This window comes from Hyperolius riggenbachi, chromosome 11 (genome assembly GCF_040937935.1).
Source record: "Hyperolius riggenbachi isolate aHypRig1 chromosome 11, aHypRig1.pri, whole genome shotgun sequence".
Classification (NCBI taxonomy): domain Eukaryota; kingdom Metazoa; phylum Chordata; class Amphibia; order Anura; family Hyperoliidae; genus Hyperolius; species Hyperolius riggenbachi.
The window spans coordinates 158,085,487-158,097,645 of NC_090656.1; the positions used below are offsets into that span (position 1 = coordinate 158,085,487).

The 12,159-nt window shown below is 43.9% G+C and overlaps 1 protein-coding gene across 1 annotated transcript in view; it reads left to right on the top strand.

Moving 5' to 3' along the window:
* GNG3 (G protein subunit gamma 3) overlaps window positions 1-12,159 on the top strand; it is a 61,752-nt gene that overhangs the window by 20,673 nt on the left and 28,920 nt on the right. The gene's annotated exons all lie outside the window — the stretch shown is intronic.

The following is a 12,159-nucleotide window of genomic DNA, read 5'->3' on the forward strand; positions in this document are numbered from 1 at the left end:
AGAAGCCTATGACAGCCGATCGCCATGATTGGCTGGCTGGGGGGAGGGAGGGATTTGGGTAAATATATAAATGGTTAAAAAAAAATACAAAAATAAAGAGATATTTATTTAAAAAAAAATAAACACTAAGGGGGCAATTAGACCCCACCAACAGAGAGCTCTGTTGGTGGGGGGAAAAGGGGGGGACCACTAGTGTGCTGTGTTGTGTGGCCCTGCAGCTTGGCCTTAAAGCTGCAGTGGCCTATTAAGCAAAAACTGGCCTGGTCTTTAGCTGGGTTTAGCACTGTAGTCCTCAAGTGGTTAATTTCCAAGTGGAATCGCTGCATCCCCACGGCAGATATTTGATTAATTAGTGAGAAATAGACGTGCAAAGTTCCACGACTTGGCAGGTAGTAGATTATGCTGCCCTGGGGAGGAAGAGCTTTGCACTGTGGCTCTGCCTCCTCCGCAATCAATCTCTGCGGATCTCCACCTCTCAGTGAAAGAAGACTGAGAGGGGCGGGGAGAGGCAGCGATCAGCAGAGATTGATGCAGAGGAGGCAGAGTTACAGCGCAAAACTCTGCCTCTGCAAGGAAGTAATGCCCTGTGAGCCCTGGAACTTTGCAGGGCTATTTCTCTCTAATAAATGACTCATCTGCCACGTGGATGCGGCAATTCCACTTGGTCATTAATGCTGAAGAGGATAATATGACAAAATAAGGTAAAAAAGAGACTTCAGAGTTCAGAGAATACAAATAAAAATGATTCTGAGTACTTTGTTGCTTGCTGGTGTCTTAAGACACCAGCAAGCAACAAAGTACTCAATCATTTTTACAGTATTTTTTTTTACCTACCTTTTATACTTTTTCAATTGCAGACTGCTGAAAACAGAAGATGAAAAATTATCTCCTAGATGAAAACTTAGGAGAAAAATTCAATTGCATCAGGTCCAAAGGCCTCCATTCCCTAAGCTCATCTCCTGTTTTTGTAATGTTTCTGAGCTGTTTCTAGTGTTATCACCATGGTGATAAGGCATGTAGTATTCACTAAACAATTTACCTCGGGCAAATCTAAAGTTAACTCTTCTGGATTAAGGGCTCTTTCACAGTGCGACGTTAAAGTCGCACGTTATAAAATACTTTAACGCTGAGTAACGCACAGCAATACAAAGTCTGTGCGACATTCACAGTGCACACATTGCACTAGTGTGTAACGTGTAGCGTTCTTAAAAAGTGCTGCATGCTGTGCGTTTAGCAATACATTTGCTGCGTTATGTGTGTTGCACATGCTCAGTAATGTTTTTTTTTTTATAAATGTAACGCATGCGCCGTTTTCGTTCCATCAGTATGCGATGAAAACGGCGCACCAAGAGACACATAACGCAGTGCAACATAACGTTCAATTTCATAACCTACATGTGCTGCGTTAGGGGCACGTTGTGCGACTTTAACGTCGCATCAAACGCAATGTCCCACAGTGAAAGAGGCCTTAAAGAGAACCCGAGGTGGGTTTGAAGAATATTATCTGCATAAAGAGGCTGGATCTGCCTATACAGCCCAGCCTCTGTTGCTATCCAAAATCCCCCTAAGGTCCCCCTGCACTCTGCAATCCCTCATAAATCACAGCCACGCTGCTGACAAACAGCTTGTCAGAGCTGGCTGTGTTTATCTCTATAGTGTCAGTCTGCTGCTCTCCCCGCCTCCTGCAGAACTCCAGTCCCCGCCTGCATCCCTTCCCTCCCTGCTGATTGGAGGGAAGGGACGGGGGCAGGGACAGGAGCTACGCAGGAGGCGGGGGAGCAGCTGAGACTGACACTACAGATGTAAACACAGCCTCACAGCACGGCTGTGATTTATGAGGGATTGCAGAGTGCAGGGGGACCTTAGGGGGGATTGGGATAGCAACAGAGGCTGGGCTGTATAGGCAGTTCCAGCCTCTGTATGCAGATAACATTCTTTAAACACACCTCGAGTTCTCTTTAAGTTAAGGAGAGATCTCTAAAGTTAACGTTTCAATCCTTAAAATAACTACAGGATCCTAAAGTTAAAGACAGGCTGTTAATTCACAGAGATGGATGCAAGAGTTAAGTCTGTGAGAAGTTATCACTAGAGATGGCCCGAACAGTTCGTCGGCGGACAGTTCCCGGCGAATTTCGCTGTTTGCGTTCTCAACGTGTTCGACCTGCCCCCTATACATCATCATGGAGCCACACTTTGACCCCTTAACTCACAGCCAGTAGACACATGGCAGCCAATCAGCTAGCACCCCCTCCTGGACTCCCCACCCCCCTATTAAAAAGCAGTTGCAGTGGCCATATTGGATTTATTCTCTGCTGGTTGCTGACTGTTAGTGAGAGCAGGGTCAGACTTGCTGCAGATAGGTTGGGAAAGCATTAGCTAGGCCTGTGTTCTTGTTCCTCACTTGCTGTGAAAGCACCCCAAACAGCCCTTTTGAGGGCTAGTACATCAGTCTCCTGTGTTTTTTTTTTATTTTTGGGGTATGTTGTGACAATCCACAACCCAGCTGTGTGCACACTACTGCTGTTGCTACATTAACTTGCAGACACAGTACCACTCCTGTGCATTATTATTTCACTGTATTCTGATAGTACTATTGCATTTCTCTGTGGGTGACACTCCACAGCCTACTGACACCCAGAGCTGTGTGCATACTACTGTTATTGTTGTTGCCTCATTAAGTTGCAGGCACAGAACCACTCCAGTGCATTATTAATTCACTTTATTCTGATAGTACTATTGCATTTCTCGAGCATTCGTGAACATTTTCGGAAGTTCACGTTGGCTATTCGAGAATGGAAAATTCTACGTTTGCGACATCTCCAGTTAATACCTGGCCTGAGCTGTTGTTAAGTGGAGAGTTATTAAAGACTGCGATGTAAAGTGAAGCATTCTGTGTTGTCACACAGGCAGGCACACAGACAGGGAGAGAGAGCGAGAGACACCAAGTGTATATATATATACAGTGGAGGAAATAATTATTTGACCCCTCACTGATTTTGTAAGTTTGTCCAATGACAAAGAAATAAAAAGTCTCAGAACAGTATCATTTCAATGGTAGGTTTATTTTAACAGTGGCAGATAGCACATCAAAAGGAAAATCGAAAAAATAACCTTAAATAAAACATAGGAACTGATTTGCATTTCATTGAGTGAAATTAGTTTTTGAACCCCTACCAACCATTAAGAGTTCTGGCTCCCACAGAGTGGTTAGACACTTCTACTCAATTAGTCACCCTCATTAAGGACACCTGTCTTAACTAGTCACCTGTATAAAAGACACCTGTCCACAGAATCAATCAATCAAGCAGACTCCAAACTCTCCAACATGGGAAAGACCAAAGAGCTGTCCAAGGATGTCAGAGACAAAATTGCAGACCTGCACAAGGCTGGAATGGGCTACAAAACCATTAGCAAGAAGCTGGGAGAGAAGGTGACAACTGTTGGTGCGATTGTTCGAAAATGGAAGGAGCACAAAATGACCATCAATCGACCTCGCTCTGGGGCTCCACGCAAGATCTCACCTCGTGGGGTGTCAATGGTTCTGAGAAAGGTGAAAAAGCATCCTAGAACTACATGGGAGGAGTTAGTGAATGACCTCAAATTAGCAGGGACCACAGTCACCAAGAAAACCATTGGAAACACATTACACCGCAATGGATTAAAATCCTGCAGGGCTCGCAAGGTCCCCCTGCTCAAGAAGGCACATGTGCAGGCCCGTCTGAAGTTTGCCAATGAACACCTGAATGATTCTGTGAGTGACTGGGAGAAGGTGCTGTGGTCTGATGAGACCAAAATAGAGCTCTTTGGCATTAACTCAACTCGCTGTGTTTGGAGGAAGAAAAATGCTGCCTATGACCCCCAAAACACCGTCCCCACCGTCAAGCATGGGGGTGGAAACATTTTGCTTTGGGGGTGTTTTTCTGCTAAGGGCACAGGACAACTTAATCGCATTAACGGGAAAATGGACGGAGCCATGTATCGTGAAATCCTGAACGACAACCTCCTTCCCTCTGCCAGGAAACTGAAAATGGGTCGTGGATGGGTGTTCCAGCACGACAATGACCCAAAACATACAGCAAAGGCAACAAAGGAGTGGCTCAAGAAGAAGCACATTAAGGTCATGGAGTGGCCTAGTCAGTCTCCGGACCTTAATCCAATAGAAAACCTATGGAGGGAGCTCAAGCTCAGAGTTGCACAGAGACAGCCTCGAAACATTAGGGATTTAGAGATGATCTGCAAAGAGGAGTGGACCAACATTCCTCCTAAAATGTGTGCAAACTTGGTCATCAATTACAAGAAACGTTTGACCTCTGTGCTTGCAAACAAGGGTTTTTCCACTAAGTATTAAGTCTTTTATTGTTAGAGGGTTCAAAAACTTATTTCACTCAATAAAATGCAAATCAGTTGCTATCTTTTATTTAAAGAGGAGCTGTTAGGTATAAGGTCTCAGAGAAAATAAACACATATATCAGTAGCTAAATATAGGCTGTACTAACATTACATATGCATTTCACTGTCCACGTTTGGATTTCACAGAATTTTTATATAGTATATGCAGAGAATGATGCTCCTGACAGCTCATGGCAGGTTCCATGTTTGTCTGTCTCCTATGAAGCCAAATGTGTCGTCATGTCCTCCCTGCTTCCTGATCACAGAAAAGCTCCTACTGAATAACACTAGTGTGCAGTGAATATTAATTAGCCATGTGGCTAGGAACAATAGCGGACTCCTGCAGTGTACTCTGCCAGGAGATTTATCAGTGCTGTGTGCTGGACTGAGTTACATGCTATTGTTACTTGATCCTGTAACTTCTCATTAGCAGCCGAGGGGAGGGCCCCAGAATGCTTTGCAGTATGGTATGCGGCTTGCGTCTTCTTAAGAGCTTGGGAATAACAGCTTTGCTGATAAGCACACATCAAATGAAAGAGAGATTTTTATCTTCAGTAATGCCTTTTTGGCTTCCTTCTAAACTGTTTAACACAGGAGAATAGAGGTTTAAATTAGCTTTTGTAGCCTGACAGTTACTCTTTAAGGTTATTTATTAGATTTTCCTTTTGATGTGCTATCTGCCACTGTGAAAATAATCCTACCATTGAAATGATACTGTTCTGAGACTTTTCATTTCTTTGTCATTGGACAAACTTACAAAATCAGTGAGGGGTCAAATAATTATTTCCTCCACTGTATATGTGTGTATATATATATATATATATATATATATATATATATATATATACAGGATCTTCTCAAAAAATTAGCATATTGTGATAAAGTTCATTATTTTCTGCAATGTACTGATAAACATTAGACTTTCATATATTTTAGATTCAAATACACACAACTGAAGTGGTTCAAGCCTTTTATTGTTTTAATATTGAGGATTTTGGCATACAGCTCATGAAAACTCAAATTTCCTATCTCAAAAAATTAGCATATTTCATCCGACCAATAAAAGAAAAGTGTTGTTAAAACAAAAAAAGTCAGCCTTCAAATAATTATGTTCAGTTATGCACTCAATACTTGGTCGGGAATCCTTTTGCAGAAATGACTGCTTCAATGCGGCGTGGCATGGAGGCAATCAGCCTGTGGCACTGCTCAGGTGTTATGGAGGCCCAGGATGCTTCGATAACTGCCTTAAGCTCATACAGAGTGTTGGGTCTTGCGTCTCTCAACTTTCTCTTCACAATATCCCACAGATTCTCTATGGGGTTCAGGTCAGGAGAGTTGGCAGGCCAATTGAGCACAGTAATACCATGGTCAGTAAACCATTTACCAGTTGTTGTGGCACTGTGAGCAGGTGCCAGGTCGTGCTGAAAAATGAAATCTTCATCTCCATAAATCTTTTCAGCAGATGGAAGCATGAAGTGCTCCAAAATCTCCTGATAGCTAGCTGCATTGACCCTGCCCTTGATAAAACACAGTGGACCTACACCAGCAGCTGACATGGCACCCCAGACCATCACTGACTGTGGGTACTTGACACTGGACTTCAGGCATTTTAGCATTTCCCTCTCCCCAGTCTTCCTCCAGACTCTAGCACCTTGATTTACGAATGACATGCAAAAGTTGCTTTCATCCGAAAAAAGTACTTTGGACCACTGAGCAACAGTCCAGTGCTGCTTCTCTGTAGCCTAGGTCAGGCGCTTCTGCTGCTGTTTCTAGTTCAAAAGTTGGTTCATGCTTCCATCTGCTGAAAAGCTTTATGGAGATGAAGATTTCATTTTTCAGCACGACCTGGCACCTGCTCACAGTGCCAAAACCACTGGTAAATGGTTTACTGACCATGGTATTACTGTGCTCAATTGGCCTGCCAACTCTCCTGACCTGAACCCCATAGAGAATCTGTGGGATATTGTGAATAGAAAGTTGAGAGACGCAAGACTCAACACTCTGGATGAGCTTGAGGCCGCTATCGAAGCATCCTGGGCCTCCATAACACCTGAGCAGTGCCACAGGCTGATTGCCTCCATGCCACGCCGCATTGAAGCAGTCATTTCTGCAAAAGGATTCATGACCAAGTATTGAGTGCATAACTGAACATAATTATTTGAAGGTTGACTTTTTTTGTTATAAAAACACTTTTCTTTTATTGGTCGGATGAAATATGCTAATTTTTTGAGATAGGAAATTTGGGTTTTTATGAGCTGTATGCCAAAATCATCAATATTAAAACAATAAAAGGCTTGAACCACTTCAGTTGTGTGTATTTGAATCTAAAATATATGAAAGTCTAATGTGTATCAGTACATTACAGAAAATAATGAACTTTATCACAATATGCTAATTTTTTGAGAAGATCCTGTATATATATATATCTATATCTATCTATCTATCTATCTATCTATCTATCTATCTATCTATCTATCTATCTATCTATCTATCTATCTATCTATCTATCTATCTATATATATATATATATATATATATATATATAGTGATGTGAAAAACTATTTGCCCCCTTCCTGATTTCTTATTCTTTTGCATGTTTGTCACACTTAAATGTTTCTGCTCATCAAAAACTGTTAACTATTAGTCAAAGATAACATAATTGAACACAAAATGCAGTTTTAAATGATGGTTTTTATTATTTAGTGAGAAAAAAAAACTCAAAACCTACATGGCCCTGTGTGAAAAAGAAATTGCCCCCTGAACCTAATAACTGGTTGGGCCACCCTTAGCAGCAATAACTGCAATCAAGCGTTTGCGATAACTTGCAACGAGTCTTTTACAGCGCTCTGGAGGAATTTTGGCCCACTCATCTTTGCAGAATAGTTGTAATTCAGCTTTATTGGAGGGTTTTCTAGCATGAACCGCCTTTTTAAGGTCATGCCACAACATCTCAATAGGATTCAGGTCAGGAATTTGAATAGGCCACTCCAAAGTCTTCCTTTTGTTTTTCTTCAGCCATTCAGAGGTGGATTTGCTGGTGTGTTTTGGGTCATTGTCCTGCTGCAGCACCCAAGAATGCTTCAGCTTGAGTTGACAAACAGATGGCCGGACATTCTCCTTCAGGATTTTTGGGTAGACAGTAGAATTCATGGTTCCATCTATCACAGCAAGCCTTCCAGGTCCTGAAGCAGCAAAACAACCCCAGACCATCATACTACCACCACCATATTTTACTGTTGGTATGATGTTCTTTTGCTGAAATGCTGTGTTACTTCTACGCCAGATGTAACGGGACACGCACCTTCCAAAAAGTTCAACTTTTGTCTCGTCGGTCCACAAGGTATTTTCCCAAAAGTCTTGGCAATCATTGAGATGTTTTTTAGCAAAATTGAGACGAGCCTTAATGTTCTTTTTGCTTAAAAGTGGTTTGCGCCTTGGATATCTGCCATGCAGGCCGTTTTTGCCCAGTCTCTTTCTTATGGTGGAGTCGTGAACACTGACCTTAATTGAGGCAAGTGAGGCCTGCAGTTCTTTAGATGTTGTCCTGGGGTCTTTTGTGGCCTCTCGGATGAGTTTTCTCTGCGCTCTTAGAGTAATTTTGGTCGGCCGGCCGGCCACTCCTGGGAAGGTTCATCACTGTTCCATGTTTTTGCCATTTGTGGATAATGGCTCTCACTGTGGTTCGCTGGAGTCCCAAAGCCTTAGAAATGGCTTTATAACCTTTACCAGACTGATAGATCTCAATTACTTTTGTTCTCATTTGTTCCTGAATTTCTTTGGATCTTGGCATGATGTCTAGCTTTTGAGGTGCTTTTGGTCTACTTCTGTGTGTCAGATAGCTCCTATTTAAGTGATTTCTTGATTGAAACAGGTGTGGCAGTAATTAGGCCTGGGGTGACTACAGAAATTGAACTCAGGTGTGATAAACCACAGTTAAGTTATTTTTTTAACAAGGGGGGCAATCACTTTTTCACACAGGGCCATGTAGATTTGGAGGTTTTTTTCTCACTAAATAATAAAAACCATCATCTAAAACTGCATTTTGTATTCAATTATGTTATCTTTGACTAATAGTTAATGTTTTTTGATGAGCAGAAACATTTAACTGTGGCAAACATGCAAAAGAATAAGAAATCAGGAAGGGGGCAAATAGTTTTTAACATCACTGTGTGTATATATATATATATATATATATATATATATATATATATATATATATATATATATATATATATATATATATGTATATATATACAGTGGAGGAAATATTTATTTGACCCTTCACTGATTTTGTAAGTTTGTCCAATGACAAAGAAATGAAAAGTCTCAGAACAGTATAATTTCAATGGTAGGTTTATTTTAACAGTGGCAGATAGCACATCAAAAGGAAAATCGAAAAAATAACCTTAAATAAAAGATAGCAACTAATTTGCATTTCATTGAGTGAAATACGTTTTTGAACCCTCTAACAATAAAAGACTTAATACTTAGTGGAAAAACACTTGTTTGCAAGCACAGAGGTCAAACGTTTCTTGTAATTGATGACCAAGTTTGCACACATTTTAGGAGGAATGTTGGTCCACTCCTCTTTGCAGATCATCTCTAAATCCCTAATGTTTCGAGGCTGTCTCTGTGCAACTGAGCTTGAGCTCCCTCCATAGGTTTTCTATTGGATTAAGGTCCAGAGACTGACTAGGCCACTCCATGACCTTAATGTGCTTCTTCTTGAGCCACTCCTTTGTTGCCTTTGCTGTATGTTTTGGGTCATTGTCGTGCTGGAACACCCATCCACGACCCATTTTCAGTTTCCTGGCAGAGGGAAGGAGGTTGTCGTTCAGTATTTCACGATACATGGCTCCGTCCATTTTCCCGTTAATGCGATTAAGTTGTCCTGTGCCCTTAGCAGAAAAACACCCCCAAAGCAAAATGTTTCCACCCCCATGCTTGACAGTGGGGACGGTGTTTTGGGGGTCATAGGCAGCATTTTTCTTCCTTCAAACACAGCGGGTTGAGTTAATGCCAAAGAGCTCTATTTTGGTCTCATCAGACCACAGCACTTTCTCCCAGTCACTCACAGAATCATTCAGGTGTTCATTGGCAAACTTCAGACGGGCCTGCACATGTGCCTTCTTGAGCAGGGGGACCTTGCGAGCCCTGCAGGATTTTAATCCATTGTGGTGTAATGTGTTTCCAATGGTTTTCTTGGTGACTGTGGTCCCTGCTAATTTGAGGTCATTCACTAACTCCTCCCGTGTAGTTCTAGGATGCTTTTTCACCTTTCTCAGAACCATTGACACCCCACGAGGTGAGAGCTTGCGTGGAGCCCCAGAGCGAGGTCGATTGATGGTCATTTTGTGCTCCTTCCATTTTCGAACAATCGCACCAACAGTTGTCACCTTCTCTCCCAGCTTCTTGCTAATGGTTTTTTTAGCCCATTCCAGCCTTGTGCAGGTCTACAATTTTGTCTCTGACATCCTTGGACAGCTCTTTGGTCTTTCCCATGTTGGAGAGTTTGGAGTCTGATTGATTGATTCTGTGGACAGGTGTCTTTTATACAGGTGACTAGTTAAAGAGAATCTGTATTGTTAAAATCGCACAAAAGTAAACATACCAGTGCGTTAGGGGACATCTCCTATTACCCTCTGTCACAATTTCGCCGCTCCTCGCCGCATTAAAAGTGGTTAAAAACAGTTTTTAAAAGTTTGTTTATAAACAAACAAAATGGCCACCAAAACAGGAAGTAGGCTGATGTACAGTATGTCCACACATAGAAAATACATTCATACACAAGCAGGCTGTATACACCCTTCCTTTTGAATCTCAAGAGATCATTTGTGTGTTTCTTTCCCCCTGCAGCTATCTTCCACTGAAGTGTCAGGCTGTTTCTTCCTGCAGAGTGCAGACAGCTCTGTCTGTATGTAATTCCTCAGTATGTGAAAGCCCAGCCAGCTCAGAGGAGGATTTATCCAGCTTGTAAAAGATAAGAGAGAAGAGAGAAGCTGCCCTAATCTAAATAATACACAGGCAGTGTGCAGAGAGGGACCTGGAGGGGGGAGATGCACAGGGGCGAGCCTGGGGTGCCTGGCACCTGGGTGCAAGATTTTCTCTGGCGCCTATGGGAGTGGTTAAATTAACCGCGCCCAACCACATAACCACACCCATGTCTTGCCTAATCACACCCACACCTTCCACCTCTTTCCGCATGCATGTGATACCCCATTCCTACCCCTCTTCCATGGGCTTGCTCCTGGCTGGCTTTGGCTTCCTGCGAGTCTGCTAGTCTCTGGATTGACTCAGGCTGAGAGGCTCTGCGAGTGCGACGCAGTCACACACTGCATATTTATGGCTGCCTGCGGCCACCCTACTCTCGCTGTCGTAGGCTCCTCCCCCCGCCAAGCCCAAGCGTGAGGTGGGCTGCCTGTATCTTTCCCGTTGCGCCGCGCAGCCTGCCAGTGTTGCCAACCTTTCACGTTATTTTTTTACTGACAAATACCTAAAAATTTACTGACAAAAGATTATTTTTACTGACAAAATTTCCCCACTAAATGCACATAAGAGACAGCTTTTCCCCCATGTAAATGCACATAACAAGAGACAGCTTTTCCCCATGTAAATGCACATAAGAGACCGCTTTTCACCAGCAAATGCACATAACAAGAGACCGCTTTTCACCAGCAAATGCACATAACAAGAGACCGCTTTTCACCAGCAAATGCACATAACAAGAGACCGCTTTTCACCAGCAAATGCACATAACAAGAGACCGCTTTTCACCAGCAAATGTACATAACAAGAGACCGCTTTTCACCAGCAAATGTACATAACAAGAGACCGCTTTTCACCAGCAAATGCACATAACAAGAGACCGCTTTTCACCAGCAAATGCACATAATAAGACAGCTTTTCACCAGCAAATGCACATAAGAGAGATTTTCACCAGTAAATGCACATAATGACAAACAGACAGTGTCCCCAGAATATATAGCCAGGGATATATGTCCCCAGGATAGGTAGCCAGGGGGTATATGCGCCCAGGATAGGTAGCCAGGCGGTATATGCGCCCAGGATAGGTAGCCAGGGGGTATACGCGCCCAGGATAGGTAGCCAGGGGGTATACGCGCCCAGGATAGGTAGCCAGGGGGTATACGCGCCCAGGATAGGTAGCCAGGGGGTATGCGCGCCCAGGATAGGTAGCCAGGGGGTATGCGCGCCCAGGATAGGTAGCCAGGGGGTATGCGCGCCCAGGATAGGTAGCCAGGGGGTATGCGCGCCCAGGATAGGTAGCCAGGGGGTATGCGCGCCCAGGATAGGTAGCCAGGGGGTATGCGCGCCCAGGATAGGTAGCCAGGGGGTATGCGCGCCCAGGATAGGTAGCCAGGGGGTATGCGCGCCCAGGATAGGTAGCCAGGGGGTATGCGCGCCCAGGATAGGTAGCCAGGGGGTATGCGCGCCCAGGATAGGTAGCCAGGGGGTATGCGCGCCCAGGATAGGTAGCCAGGGGGTATGCGCGCCCAGGATAGGTAGCCAGGGGGTATGTGCGCCCAGGATAGGTAGCCAGGGGGTATGTGCGCCCAGGATAGGTAGCCAGGGGGTATGTGCGCCCAGGATAGGTAGCCAGGGGGTATGTGCGCCCAGGATAGGTAGCCAGGGGGTATGTGCGCCCAGGATAGGTAGCCAGGGGGTATGTGCGCCCAGGATAGGTAGCCAGGGGGTATGTGCGCCCAGGATAGGTAGCCAGGGGGTATCTGTGCCCAGGATAGGTAGCCAGGG